Below are 15,781 nucleotides of genomic sequence, written 5' to 3'. Positions count from 1 at the left end.
CACTCTGGGGGGCGCTGCTGCTCTTCATCATTGGACCTTCAATCCGGGAGTCATGCCCCATTTCCAGCTCTTGCTGCCTCCCTGGTTCTCAGCTGCTCACCTGATGGGTCTTTGCCAGCCTGGAACCTTGCACTACCAGGAGGGTAACAACTCCCTACACCGCCCAAGTATTGACTGCCCACTCTCCATGCCACCACTGCAACACCAATGGCACCAATTTGCCAATGGCTGAATTTAACTCAGCCCCCTTCACCCATTTATGAGATTGAAGTCATTCTCTTACACAGCTAAGACTGGGTCCCTATATGTACCCAGCCCTCCCCCGCCTCCTCCAGCCACGCCCCACTGACCCCCCCCCCCCCCCCCCCCCCCAATCCCTCCCTTCTCCTGGCCTGCCCAAGGCTACATGTGGAGACCTCATATCCCTGTGGATATCTCAACTTTCACTCCCCGTCCCCCAGCAATGGACTCATCAACCATCTTAACTGACCTTAATCGGGGGGGCTGGTTGATGTGACAATGCCACTCTCCCTCCAGCACCCCCCAACGCCCCCCTCAGGCGAACACGACCAGTGTCACAAACATGCATGGAGGTAAGCATCGTCCTCTGTGCCCCCTCCCAATGGAGCCCAAGAGTTCAACCTGCTCTCTTTCAGGTAGGATGTGAATCTGAGGCCCTGCTTTGGGTGAGCTCAGGTCTATGTAGAAGACCCCAATGGCTGTTGGCCAAAGAGAAGCCAATGTGCCTTTGCCCAATATTTCTCCCTCAATTGACATCACCAAAAACAGATTATACACTGGGATCTTAATGGGATCTTGCTGTGTACAAATTGGCCGCTGTGTTCTCATAGAATCCCTATAGTGCAGAAGAAGGTCATTCGGCCCATCGAGTCTGCACCAAAACAACCCCTAACCCTGTAACCCCATGAATTTCCCTGCTCATCCCCCTGTCGTTAAGGGGCAGTTTATCAGAGTGCGGGAGGAAACCGGAGCACCCGGAGGAAACCCTCGCAGGCACGGGGAGAATGTGCAAACTCCACACAGACGGTGACCCAAGGTCAGACTCGAAGCCAGGTCCCTGGCGCTGTGAGGCAGCAGCGCTAACCACCGTGCCACCGTGTCGCCCTTCTCTCCATCGCAACCGCGACTAGAATTTTTAAAAATACTCTCTCCACTGGACGTCGAGCGGTTGTGAAATGTGCAGTAAATGTCTCTATTATTTCCCCTGCCTCTGCAAAGCGCCTTGGGACACTTCTCGATGTTAAATGTGCAGCGTAAATGCAATTTTGTTGTTGTTTACACCTGAGGTTTGGACAGCAGGTGGGGGGGTGGGGTGGCGGGGGGAGAGTGGCAGGGAGGGATCCCAGGGGGTCACAGCTTTCATATTCCCGGAGAAAACATCACAGAAATCTGGTAAGAACTAATCTTGTACCTGAGTCTGTGGCAACCAGTCACGCGCTTGTAGTTCCCTCAGGATAGCAGTCCTGAAGCATGCTAAACCCTGAGCCTCATTAATTCTTCGTCTCCGAGACTGTTTCCCTCCAGACTTTCTTCAGCCAAGCGTTCGATTTGGCGGGAATCCCTTCCCTTAAGATTCATTGACCTACTTTCCATCGTTCTCAGATTGTGTCACCACACACACACACACACTCACAAGACACTGGAACTCACTGCCTGAAAACACTGGGCGCCTGAAGGTAGCTGATTAATTTTACAAAGAAATCTTCATCCACTTTGTGAAGTGGGTGTAAAATTATTTTTCCCTGGGGGGGTGGGTAGGCGGGTTGGGCAAAGTGGCACTCAGTCCGGTTGTATCACAGCTTGGTCTGGGCTCCTGCTCTGCCCAAGACCGCGAGGAACTACAAAAGGTCGTGAATGTAGCCCAGTCCATCACGCAAACCACCCTCCCATCCGCTGACTCTGTCTACACTTCCCGCTGCCTCGGCAAAGCAGCCAGCATAATTAAGGATCCAACGCATCCCGGACATTCTCTCTTCCACCTTCTTCCGTTGGGAGAAAGATACAAAAGTCTGAGGTCACGTACCGACCGACTCAAGAGCAGCTTCTTCCCTGCTGCTGTCAGACTTTTGAATGGATTTACCTCGCATTAAGTTGCTCTTTCTCTACACCCTCGCTATGAGTGTAACACTAAAAACTGCACTCTGTTGTTTCATTCTCTCTGCTTTGTCTGCAAATCGCACAAAAAACAATACTTTCCACTGTATGTTAATACATGTGACAATAATAAATCAAATCAAATCAGTCACCCTACTTCTTTCTTGATTATTCATGGGATGTGGACCTCACTAGCTGGGCCAGTATTTATTGCCCAACCCTAACTGCCACAGAAGAGAGTGGGCATGCTAAGGCTTGCCAGTGTAACGCAGTAGCACGGTGGTTAGCACTGCTGCCTCACAGCACCAGGGATCTGGGTTCGATTCCCGGCTTGGGTCACTGTGTGGAGTTTCTCTGTGTGTCTGCGTGGGTTTCCTCCACGTGCCCCAGTTTATTGCTACCAACCCTAGTTGGTGGGAATGAAGGGGAGCTGGTAAAATAACCAGGATTTACACTTATTGGGGGTTGGGGGGGGTGGTGTAGGTGGGACTTCTCATTGCTGTAAGCCCCACTGCCAGAGATGTTGACCCACTCCATTAGCCAGGACAAGCTAATTGGCACAAGAGGCGGTTCTCTCCGCCCTGCCCTCTGTCATCCAAAATTCTCATTTTCAAATACCTAGGAAAGGATGCCCCCACTTTTACCCCTGGACACCCAACCTGCCTCAGCAGCGCCCACTTCCCCTGCTCGGGGAGGGGGCAGCACCGGGGAGGGGCTTGCTGGGGTCAGGAACCTTATGTATGAGAGAAAACACAACCTGTGAAATTAAAAATCAATTGCATGTGAGTGTTCAGCTTTTACCAACTGGAAATCCATATCCCCACACCCCTGAACGCCTCAGTCACCACCTCTCCCTCCCCATTAACATCCGTATCCCCACATCCCTATACACCTCAGTAATCCACCCCCGCCATTAACATGTGCATCCCCACACCCCTGTACATCTCAGTAATCCATCCTTGTTAAAATTCAGGGCTCGGTGAATATGGCAATCCATTGAATCCATAGAATCTATACAGAGTGGGAAGAAGCCATTTGGCCCATCGAGACTGCACTGACCACAATCCCACCCAGCCAGTCCTATCCAAGTAACCCCACGTATTTAACCTGCTTGTCCCCCTGACACAAAGGGGCAATTTAGCATGACCAAAACTCAAACTAACCCACAGATCTTGGACTGTGGGAGGAAACCGGAGCACCCAGAGGAAACCCACAGGGAGAACATGCAAACTCTACAAAGACAGTCACCCAAGGCTGGGATTAAACCTGGGTCCCTGGCGCTGCGAGGCAGCAGCGCTAACCACTGTGCCATCCACTGTGCCATCCGTTGTGCCACTGTACCTCCTATGTTGAAGATCAGCCATAATCTCACTGAATGACGGAGCACTCACGAATACCTTCCTTTTGCTTCTATTTCTTCTGGTCTTGTGAGCGTGGATTGGTCAGTTTTTCCCCACACACTCACGTAAGGGTTTGTGAATTTGCCACAGTGAAACAGGATGCCTTCCAAACATTGCAAATACAGGGTCAATAACGGCAAGTAAACACTGGTTAGAAGAATGAGGGGAGATCTCATTGAGACGTATAAGATGATGAATGGGATGGATAGGATAGAGGTGGAGAGACTCTTCCCGCTCAGAAAGGACAGTAGGACTAGGGGGCACAGCCTCAAGATAAAAGGGGGGCGGTTTAGAACTGAGTTGAGGAGGAACTTCTTCACTCAAAGGGTGGTGAATTTCTGGAATTCTCTGCCCGTTGAAGTGGTGGAGGCTGCCTCGCTAAATATTTTTAAGACGCGGGTTGATGGGTTTTTGATAGGAGAGGGGATTAAGGGTTATGGGGAGAGGGCGGGAAATTGGAACTGATCCACTTCAGATCAGCCATGATCTTATTGAATGGCGGGGCAGGCTCGAAGGGCTAGATGGCCTACTCCTGCTCCTATTTCTTATGTTCTTATGTCCTTATGGTGTGTCCTGTCTGTGGGAAACTGAAGAACTGGCATCTGTGCTGTCGAGTCAACCTCAATAAAAACTGCTCGTGCTTGTTGTCACTGACCTCTGCCTCGGGGTTCCCAGGGTCAAGGAGCAGAGGTCATCAGGGCGAAGGCACAGGGAGAGGGTTCCTGAAATGGAAGCCTGCCACAGGACTTTTTAAACAGAGGGTCGATAAGAATTCCTTTCCCCACACGGCGGTTCCACTTCCCTGACAGTTAACCACTGCAAGAACCCTCGAAGGGTGTCTGATTGGTGGATATGGGAAAAGCAACGTCGATGCTGAAAATTGGTGATGGAGTCAGAAGGCGGTGCCGATGTGGAAGGGGGAGGGGACGAAATTGCACCGTTCAACATAACATTCAACCATTTTCAAACAGTCAGGTCAATATTGTCTGCCGGCAGTTGCCATTCGTAGCTCAGTTACAGAACTCTCTCACCTCTCGGTCGGGAGGTTTTGTGTTTGAGTTGCACCTCCAGAGATTTGCAGCATGTAAACCTAATCCTTGGAGTGCGGTGTTGAGGGAGTGCGGTACAGACACATTGCCATCGACTGAATGTTTTCCCCACGGCAAACTCCATTCCACCTGAGAGGTGATATCAGGAGCCTGTCTAATTGTGTCCTTAACCAGTAGCCTGCACTCACACACTTTTAACAGGATCCACTCAAAGAAACAGACTCATTCCTGTCTTCCAAAGAAGTGAAAGTGATTATATTACATCAGGAGGTAGATTGGAATAGAAACCTAGTTGTTTTATTGATTATTTCATGGGACAGAAGAACAAATATGTAGGCAAATTTCTGCCTGTAAGAAAGTTTATTTATTAGAGTCACAAGTAGCACTGCAATGAAGTTACTGTGAAAATCTCTCGGGTCCCTGCTCAGTGCTCTGAGGGAGAATTTATCATGGCCAATGCATCTAACCAGCACATCTTTCAGAGGAAACCAGAGCACCTGGAGGAAACTCTCACAGACACAGGGAGAATATGCAAACTCTACACAGACAGTGACCAAGCCGGGAATTGAACTCGGGTCTCTAGTGCTGAGTCTGCAGTGCTAACCACTGCGCTGCCATGCAACCCTGAGCGAGAGGGCAATAACGGTTGGAGACTTTAACATCCCAATATCCTGGGATTTAAAACACTATTAAAGACTATTAGAACAGAATGGATTAGCTTTGGATAAGAATCACAGATTTATATATATTCCAGAGGTACTGTCTGCAAAGAAACACATATAACCACAATTAGAGGATTTAAACATGTAGTTTTGAAAGTGTATTATTGAACAGGCATACATCTTGGCTAATGGCACAGAGTTAGATAGAAACATAGAAACTAGAAGCAGGACAAGGCCATTCGGCCCTTTGAGCCTGTTCCACCATTTATCTTGATCATGGCTGATTCAATATCCTGATCCCCACTTCCTCCCATATCCCTTAACCCCTTTAGTCCCAAGAGCTATATCTAATTTCTTCTTAAAATCAGACAATGTTTTAGCCTCAACTACTTTCTATAGTAGTGAATTCCACACATTCACCACCCTCTGGGTGAAGAAATTTCTCCTCACCTCAGTCCTAAAAGATTTACCCCTTATCCTCAGACTCTGACCCTGAGTTCTGGACTCCCCCACCATTAAGAATATTCTTTCTGAATCTACCCGGTCTAAAACTGTTAACATTTTGTAAGTTTCTATGAGATCCCTCTCACTTTTCTAAACTTCAATTAATATAATCCTAACTGACTTAACCTCTCCTCATATGAGAGTTCTGCATCCCAGGAATCAGCCTGGTGAACCTTCACTGTGCTCCCTCTATAGCAAGGACACCCTTCCCCAGATAAGGACACACAATACTCCAGTGTGGCCTCACCAACGCCCTATGCAATTGCAGTAAAACTTCCCTATCCCTATACTCAAATCCTTTCGCTATGAAGGCCAACATACCATTTACCTTCTTTATTGCCTGCTGTACCTGCACGCTTACTTTCAACGTTTGATGCACGAGGACTCCAAGGTCACATTGAGTATCCACCTCTCTCAATTTACACCCATTTAAGTAATAATCATCTTCCTATTATTGCTGCCAAAGTGGAAAACCTCGCATTTATCCGCATTATACTGCCCACACGCTCAGCCTGTCCAAATCCAGCGTCTCTGCATCCTCCTCACAGCTCACCCCTCACCCAAATTTGTGTCATCTACAAATTTGGAGATAATACATTCAGTTCCCTCTTCCAAATCATTAATATGTAATGTGAACAGTTGGGGTCCCAGCACAGATCGCAGCGGAACCCCACTAGCCACTGACTGCCAATTAGAAAAAGAGACATGCTGCAGTTGTAAATGCGCCTAGTTTGGGGGCGTTTAAGAGATCTATGGATAGGTTTATGGACGAAAAGGGATTGGTTTAGGTTAGTGGGTCATTGTTTTTGTAACTGGTCGGCGCAACATCGTGGGCCGAAGGGCCTGTTCTGCGCTGTAATGTTCTATGTTCTATGTGTGCCAACTCTTTGCTTCCTACCTGCTAACCAGCTTTCTATCCATCTCAAAGTTCTAAGTTTTAACGATGAATTCTAAGTTATCATGGAATATAGGTCAGTAAAGTGAACCACATTCTTTATAATAATACACCAGTAGAAGCATAAATCTTATCAGCATAACTACCAGACAGCTCAGTGAGAGAGACATTCATTGTGCAAGGGCAAGCTAGTGGTTCCAGACAGCTCAATGAATAGGCAGAGTGTTCAGCTAGGTAAGAATGTCTGGAACAAGCAACAGGTGGCCATGGGAAAGTCAGGCAAAAACCGCTTATTGTTCCCATGCTGTCAGAGAATATCTGTAATTGGCCAAGATTAATGACATTAACTAACGATGATTGGCTCATGATGAGTCAGAGGGGCGGGTAAAATGTCTTTTGAAAAGCGTATGGTCATAATGTCACCATGATGTCACTTCAGAGCAGTGTTAGACTGCCCAGCTGTCTCACAGCGCCAAGGACCCAGATTCAATTCCGGCTTCAGGTGGCTGTCTGTGTGAAGTTTGCACGTTCTCCCCGTGCTTGCGTGGGTTTCCTCCGGGTGCTCTGGTTTCCTCTCACACCCCAAAAACGTGCTTTTAGGCTAATTGGTGTTAACAAATTGTCCCTAAATTAGACCTCCCTTAATCTGGCACGCATATAATTCTCTAAATTTGCACCCCTTTATTGTGGGGTCCAAGAGGTGTAGACAAAAGTCGTAGGTAGAAGAAGGATTGGAGTGAGGCACTCACTGAGTGTTAAAATGGGTGGCGCGGGCTTGTAGGGCCAAAGGGCCTGTTTCCTGTGCTGCGTTGTTCTTTGTTCTCCCCATGTCTACATGGGTTTCCTCCGCATGCTCCGGTTTCTCCCCACTGTTCCAAGGTGGATTGGATTGGTACATTGCATCTTAGTGCCCAAAAATGTGCAGGTTAAGGGAATTAGAGGGATAAAGATGGGATATAACAGAATAAACATATGGAATTATGGGGATAGGGCAGGGGAGAGGTTGCTACGTTGGAGAGTCAGTGCAGACTCAATGGACTGATTGGCCTCCTTCTGCACTGCAGGGACTCTCTGGTTTTCCGATGTTCCTTCGAAATGCTATCAGGAGATTTTTTGTGTCCACCTGAGGGATGGTTGATAAATGTTGACCCAGTCACTGACGCCCTACATCCCATAGTGAAAAGAATTTGAAGCATAGCATCCCTGACTCTGTAGCACTCCCTCAGTACCACACTGCAGCATCAGCTCACGCACTGTGTTCGACTGTCTGGAATGGGACATGAACACACAACCTTCTCACTCTGAGTTCCACAGTAGAACGCAGCGGGCACACCAAAGAGGATTCTGTGACAGAGATCGGACCAGTGAGGTCATCCACTTTGTATCGATGAAAAGTAAACGGGAATATTTTTTTGATGGGAAAGACTGGAGTACTGTGTGCAGTTTTGGTCGCCGCACTTGCGCAAGGATATATTGGCCTTGGAGGGAGTGCAGAGGAGGTTCACTCGGCTGATACCGGATATGAGGGGGTTGGACTATGAAGAGAGACTAAATAGACTGGGTCTGTACCCGTTGGAGTTTCGAAGGCTGAGGGGGGATCTTATAGAGATGTATAAGATAATGAAGGGGATAGATAGGGTGGAGGTAGAGAGATTCTTCCCACTCTGAAAGGATAGCAGAACTAGAGGGCACAGACTCAAGATAAGGGGGGGGGGCAGTTTAGATCGGAGTTGAGGAGGAACTTCTTCACTCAAAGGGTGGTGAATCTCTGGAATTCTCTGCCCGTTGAAGTGGTGGAGGCTGCCTCGCTGAATATATTTAAGACACGGGTAGATAAGTTTCTGATAGACAAGGGGATTAAGGGTTATGGGGAAAGTGGGAAAGTGGAACTGATCCACTTCAGATCAGCCATGATCTTATTGAATGGTGGGGCAGGCTCGAGGGGCTAGATGGCCTACTCCTGCTCCTATTTCTTATGTTCTTATGTTCTTAAGACTTGGAGCTGAGGCGATCAGAGAGGATTGGGGTTCACAATTAGGAAGGATCACAGAATCCATGCAGTGCAGAAGGAGGAGAACATACAGACTCCACACAGAGAATGACCCGAGGCCAGATTTGAACCCGGGTCCCTGGCGCTGTGAGACAGCAGTGCCAAGGTGCTGCCCAGGATAATGACTTGTTAACCTTTGCCTCAGAGGGGATTGGAATACAAATGCGGGTAATGCTTCAGTTGTGCAGAGTCTTGGCCAGATTCCCCCCCCCCGATGTATTGTGTAGAGTCAGCTCTGGACTCTTTCTATGAGAGCTAAATGTATTATTGAAGTCCTTTCTTCCTTCCTATCTTATTTTCTTCCAATCTCCCCCTTTCCTTATGGAATAGTAATGTATGATATATATATCCTTTCGGGAAGGAAATCTGCCGTCCTTACCCGGTCTGGCCTACATGTGATTCCAGAGCCACAGCAATGTGGTTGACTCTCAACTGCCCTTCAAGGGCAACTAGAGATGGGCAATAAATTTTGGTAAGCTAGCGATGCCTATTGCCCACGAATGAATTTAAAAATATGGTGAGAATTTTTGTGGTGTATCTTTAAGAGTTTAAGTACTGATTCCCGCTGTTTGCTGTCACTGTTCTGTGGTGTTGCTTTGTATTTTTCTCTCAGAGTGCTTTGCTTTATTACATTGCCTTCTAACCTGAGGGAAAACACCAGAACATAAAAAAGAGGTGAGATTAGGATGTACAGCCTCTCAGGTCTGCTTCACCATCCCATAAAATCATAGCTGCTCTTTGACACCGATTCCATCTTCCTGCCTCTGATTCCCCTCGAGATCTATCGATCTCAGTCCTTTTTTCTCAGCGACTGAGCTCCCCCAGCTCTCTGGGGTTGACGATTGCAAAGATTCACAACCCTCTGAGTGAAGAAATTTCTCCCCGTCTCAATCCTGAATCTGATTCCTTACCCCGAGGATATTACCCCTGCTTAAGACTCTCCCATCAGGAGAAACAATCTCTCAGCATCTTCCTTGTTAAGCTCTCTAAGACACTTGTAAGATTCAACGAAATTGCTTCTCTCGCTCCAAATCTGCAGAGAACACAGTCCCAATTTACTCAACATCCTATGATGGGGATTACCGTCTCACCCCAGACTGGGAAATCTTCAATGCATTACCTTCAAGGCAATTATGTTTAGAAATAGAGGCCACCACTTCACACCGTATCCCCTGTGCTGTTCCAACAAAACCCTGTACAATTGCAGTAAGACCTCCTCATTCTTGCAGCCCAGTTCTGCTTAGCTGAAGACTAACAAACCGTTAACCTCTTTAATTACTTGTCGGACCTGCACCACTCCCTGGTTGGGGGGGGAGGGGGGGGAATCCATTGCCACTCTGTGTGTGATCAGTGGGCGGGAAGGTGGGGGGGAAGGGGGTCCACTGCCACTCTGCGTGTGATCGGTGGGGAGGGGCAGGGGGCTGCGATCAGTCTGGGTAGCGGGGGCGTGGGGGGATAAAGGGGACAGTTACGTTGGGGGGCGGGGGTGTGGGCCAATGTCTGTGGGGTCGGGGGTGGGGGGGGGGTGGTGGATGGGAGGCATTATCCAGCCCAGGTGTGATGTGGCAGGGGAACAACTTTCTATTTTCTTTTACAACGCATGCGCGGTTGGAGGCACCGATTGGAGCTGCAGGGTTTTGGGCATGATAAACCACACCCACAGGCTTGTGCAGCGCAATTCAGAATCGCTGATTTTTTTTTCAGGCAGAGTGCCGAAGGGAGCATCGGAGTACACTCCCAATTTCAGCACCAGAATCAAAATGGAAAATCGGGCCCTGTGACCCTTGTCACCTTGTTGCCCATTCAAGGCCCCTTTGAAAGGGATCTGGGTGTACAGGTACACAGGTCACTGAAAGTGGCGATGCAGGTGGAGAAGGTAGTCAAGAAGGTATAAGGCATGGCTTGCCTTCATCAGCCAGGGCATTGAGTTTAAAAATTGGCAAGTCATGTTGCAGCTTTATAGAACCTTGGTTCAGCCATACTTGGAATATAGTGTTCAATTCTGGTTGCCACACTACCAGAATGATGTGGAGGCTTTGGGGAGGGTACCGAAAAGATTTACCAGGTTGTTGTCCTTGTATGGAGGGCATTTGCTATGAGGAGAGGTTGGAGAAACTTGGTTTGTTTTCACTGGAGCGACAGAGGTTGAGGGGAGACCTGATAGAAGTCTACAAGATTATGAGGGGTCTGGACAGACTGGATAGTCAGAAGCTTTTTCCCAGGGTGAAAGAGTCAATTGCTAGGGGGCACAGGTTTAAGGTGCGAGGGGCAAGGTTTAAAGGAGAGGTACAAGACAGATTTTTTACACAGAGAGTGGAGGTTGCTGGAACTCGTTGCCGGGGGGAGGTAGTGGAAGCGGATACAGAGGTGACTTTGAAGGGACATCTGGACAAGTACATGAATAGGATGGGAATAGAGAGATATGGTCCCCAGCAGAGATGATAAATTCATAAGTTCATAAGATATAGGAGTAGAATTAGGCCATTCAGCCCATCGGGTCCACTCCGCCATTCGATCATGGCTGATATGCTCCTCATCCCCATTTTCCTGCCTTCTCCCCATAACCCTTCAACCCCATTCCCAATTAAAAATCTGTCTAACTCTTCCTTAAATTTACTCACTGTCCCAACGTTCACCACACTTTGAGGTAGCGAATTCCACAGATTCACAACCCTTTGGGAGAAGTAGTTTCTCCTCAACTCTGTTTTAAATTTGCTACCCCCAATCCTAAGAGGATGACCTTTCATCCTATAATGTCCCACCAGCAGAAGCATCTGCTCCACGTCTACTTTATCCAGACCTTTTATCAGCTTGTACTCGTCAATTTGATCTCCCCTCAATCTTCCGAATTCCAGAGAGTATCGGCCTAAACGGTTCAATCTCTCTTCATTGACAAACCCCTGATGAACCTTGGCGCTGCCTACCCTCTCATAGCTCCCTTGTACTGCAGGGTGTCCTGGCCAACATTCATCACTGGAATAGCAAACAAACAAACTGACTCCATTCGGGTGAATGGTCAGCTTGACCTGAAGAAAGATCGGCCGGAATTGTTCGGCCACTCGTGCCGGCGGGATCTTCCGGTCCCGCTGATGGTGCACCTCCTCCCTCCCCCGGCATAGAGAGGAGCTAATGGGGAAATCCCACGGTCAGTGGCAGGGCCCAGAGATCCCCGCATCCACTCCGTTCCTCTCCACAGATACTGCCTGAGCCGTTGAGTTGTTCCAGCAATTCTTTATCTTTATTAAACTAACAATCAGTTAATCATTGCTATTGGCCAGCACTTTCTGTATGCCTATTGGCTGTGCGTTTTCCTACATTTTAGCAGTGATTATACTTCAGAAATACTTAATTGGCTGGAGAAGGCTCTGAGCCATCCGAAGGTCACATCTGGTGTGATACAAGTGCACATTATTTCTTTTAAATTGCATCAATCTTGGGCGTTTGGGTTCCAATGCGATAAGATCTCTTTTCTTCTCAGGCTCCAAACTCAGGGACGTCGCTGCGACACACAACAGTCTCAAAAGCTCACCAACTCTGCCTCAACGCGACCAAAGGAAATAGGAGCAAAAATATCGCGAAATTGAAAAAACATGTTGATTCCCCACAGGCCGACATTAGAGCTGCTGGTTAATGTCACGTGCCCCGAGTTTCCATTTGGTTTCCCCCCCCCACCCCCCCAACCCCCTGCCCCCCCCCCCCACCCCCCAGCCCCCCTCCTTAGGGATGGGAGAAGCATTGACTCCAAGACCTGGCAATGACTCAGGCAGTATTGCTCCCAATCCCTCAAAGCTGTCAAACCAGACCCGGCCTCATATATTATTTCCTAAGTCTCCTTCAATCTGATCTCTGAGTCATAAGTTGATTGAATGTGTTTTCCCAAAATGTTGGCAGTGTTGTAAAACTAATGTTTCGATAAGAGTTATGATGGTGTCGGTTTACTTAAGATGTTGTTGATTGGTTTTCTTGAGCCCGCTGCTTGCTTGTTAGCTAATAGGGAGTGCTTGTTTGTGTGTACAGGCCTGTTCTGTACACACGTGCACATCTGCTCACCCTTTGCATACTCACGGCCTTCGGCCATTTTAAAGTTAAAGTGCAAAGTTTATTCATGAATCACAAGTAAAGCTTATATTAACACTGCAATGAAGTTACTGTGAAGCTTCCCTGGCCGGCACACTCCTGTTCGGACCAATGCACACAATCAGCACATCTTTCAGACTGTGAAAGGAAACCAGGGAACCCGGAGGAAACCCACGCAGACACGAGGAGAATGTGCAGACTCCACACAGAGAATGACCCGAGGTCAGGCTCGAAGCCAGGTCCCTGGCACTGTGAGGCAACAGGGCTAACCACCATGCCATCGTATCACCCTTCTCTCCATTGCAAACGTGACTAGAATTCAAATAGAACACCCTCCACTGGACGTCGAGAGGTTGTGTCTCTGGGAGGTCTCTTTCCTGCATGTACATGTGTTTCTGCATGTGCATCTATGTGTGAGTTTTTTTTAATTTCATTCATGAGATTTGGGTGTCACTGGTTGCCTGTCCCTAGTTGCCCTTGGAGGGCAGCTGAGAGTTAACCACATTGCTGTAGATCTGGAGTCACATGTAGGCCAGACCGGGTAAGGACGCCAGATTTCCTTCCCGAAAGGACATTGGTGAACCAGGCGGGTTTTTCTGACAATCGACAATGGTTTCATGGTCATCAGTAGATTCTTAATTCTAGATTTTTTTTAAATCAAATTCAGATTCCACCATCTGCCTTGGTGGGATTCGAATCCGGATCCCCAGAACATTAGCTGAGTTTTTGGATTAGTAGATCCAGTGATAATACCACTGGACTGTCGCCTCCCCTAAGATCTATGTGTGTTACTGTGTGTGTTTATGGGTATTTTCTAGCCATATTCACCCCAAGGTTGGAAAATCCTGTCCGAGGATAAGGGATCTTTGCATGGTCCGTGTCCCGCCCACTAGGACTCCTGCAGCAGGTGGAACAGGAGAATTCCACCCTACATCTGTGTATGTGTCTGTGTGAGTGTTAGTGTATGCGTTAGAGTGTGTGTGTGTGTGTGTGTGTGTGTGTGAAAGTGTATTTGTGTCTGCGTGTGTGTGCGTGTGTGTGTGTGTGTGTTAGAGCGTATTTATGTTTGTGTGTTTGATTGTGTGTTAGTATGTGTGTTAGAGTGTGTTTATGACAGTGTGTATGTCTGCGTGTGTGTAAGTGTGTGTCTGTGTGTCGTTGTGTGTTAAAATGTGTTTACATCTGTGTGTGTGCCTGTGTGTGTGCAAGTGTGTGTGTTAGAAAGTGTTTGTGTCTGTGTGTGTGTGAGTGTGTTTGTGCCTGTGTGTCATTGTGTGTTAGAATGCGTTTATATCTGTGTGTGTGTGTAAGTGTGTGTGTTAGAATGTGTTTGAGTCCATTTGTATATTAGAGTGTTAGAGTGTGTATGTGTTAGAGTGTGTTTATGTGTGTTTGTGTGTGTAAGTATGTGAGTGTAAGTATGTGTGTTAGAGTGTGTTTATGTGTGTGTGTGTGTGGCTGTCTGTATGTTAGTGTGTGTTAGAGTGTGTTTATGTCTGCGTGTGTGTGTGTCTGTGTATGTAAGTGTGTGTGTTAGTGTGTTTCTGTCACGTGTGTTACTGTTCGTATGCATGTGTGTATAGAAACTGTACACAATCATGTCTTTTTTATTAATTCTCTCAGAATGGGCATCACTGGCAGTGAATTTGCAGTTAAAGTAACTGTAATATTTAATTCTTATTCATAAACGTATCACAGACATGCTTTGTGTGTGTGTGTGTGTGTGTGTGTGTGTGGATTCTGCACTTTTGAATGAGGGAAAAGAGTTATGACCTGGGGGAATATCGCAAGGAACAAGGTCGTAGCCTTTTGCCCCACGTTGCTTTTTACTTTAATGAGGCATGCTATTAAAAAAATCACATTAGCCAGTAACTGTTACCAATTAGTGATCTCCTTCATTTATGAAGCCAAACAACCTTACTGCTCTCCTGAAATCCCATTATTAGAAAAATAATCGTATTGCTGTGGCTAATAGCAGTTATAAAAAATTCTCTCCAAAGTCTGGATGCTGTTTAAATGCTACGCTGCTGAAGCTCACTTTGGAAGGTGCAGTTAGCCACTGTTGTTATTGCAATACAATTTTTAGAAAGACATTTTCTTCAAAAGAGTGCGGCAGTACTCCCTCAAATTTACTCAAGTAAATTACCAAGTGTTACCTTGACTCAACGGGGTGTCCCTGACACAGGATTTGGGTCGCACTGTAACCTTGAGATGTGACCTAAGCATTCAGGCACTTACAGTCGAGCTTGGAGCAACGATTATCTTGTCTGCAGATCAATCTCTATGATACAGCACGATAACAAGTGTCCGCCTGCCTCTCAGTGTGAACTTACAATCTCCCATGGCCACTACTTGAAGAAGACTAAGGGACTTCTGCTGGCTCTGTGGCCAATATTTAGCCCTTAGCAAATACCACAGAATGATAAAAAATGTTACAGTACAGAAGGAAGCCATTCGACCCATCTCGTCCATGCCAGCCCGAGGACACCCAGGTGCCCTTTCTAACCCCACCTTCCTGCACCCGGCCCATAGCCCTGGAGCACACCAGAATGATAGGGAGTGGGATAGCTTGATCTTGGGTTCGGACATAGCTCAGCACAACATCGAGGGTCCAAGGGCCTGCACCGTGCTGTACTGTTCTATGCTCTATGTTCTAATGCTAATGCACATGCACAGTATCAGAAACCTGCACATGCGCACTACCTCCCTCTGCAGGCTTTTAGACATGTTATGCCCCACCCACAGGCTTTAGAACTTTGCAGCCAGAGTGCAAATGGGGTGGCCTAAAAACACACCATGACCATGATGAGTGGCGGAACAGGTTCAAAGGGCCAAATGGCCTCCTCCTGGTCCTATCTTCTATGTTTTTCTGGGAGGGGGAGAACAGCTCTCAATTCTGCCAGCTTCAGATGTCCCTGAAGAGAATGCACCATTTGAATAGCGAAACGCACCAACTCAGAAAGAACTTACAGACAGAGGAATCAACAGAGGAACTCTAAAAGATTCCAAAAGCCTCGAACCTGGTTGTA

The sequence above is a fragment of the Carcharhinus amblyrhynchos genome, chromosome 4 (assembly GCF_965287045.1).
Source record: "Carcharhinus amblyrhynchos chromosome 4, sCarAmb.v2.hapA, whole genome shotgun sequence".
NCBI classification, from domain to species: Eukaryota; Metazoa; Chordata; class Chondrichthyes; order Carcharhiniformes; family Carcharhinidae; genus Carcharhinus; species Carcharhinus amblyrhynchos.
Note: the sequence above shows the minus strand (reverse complement) of the source record.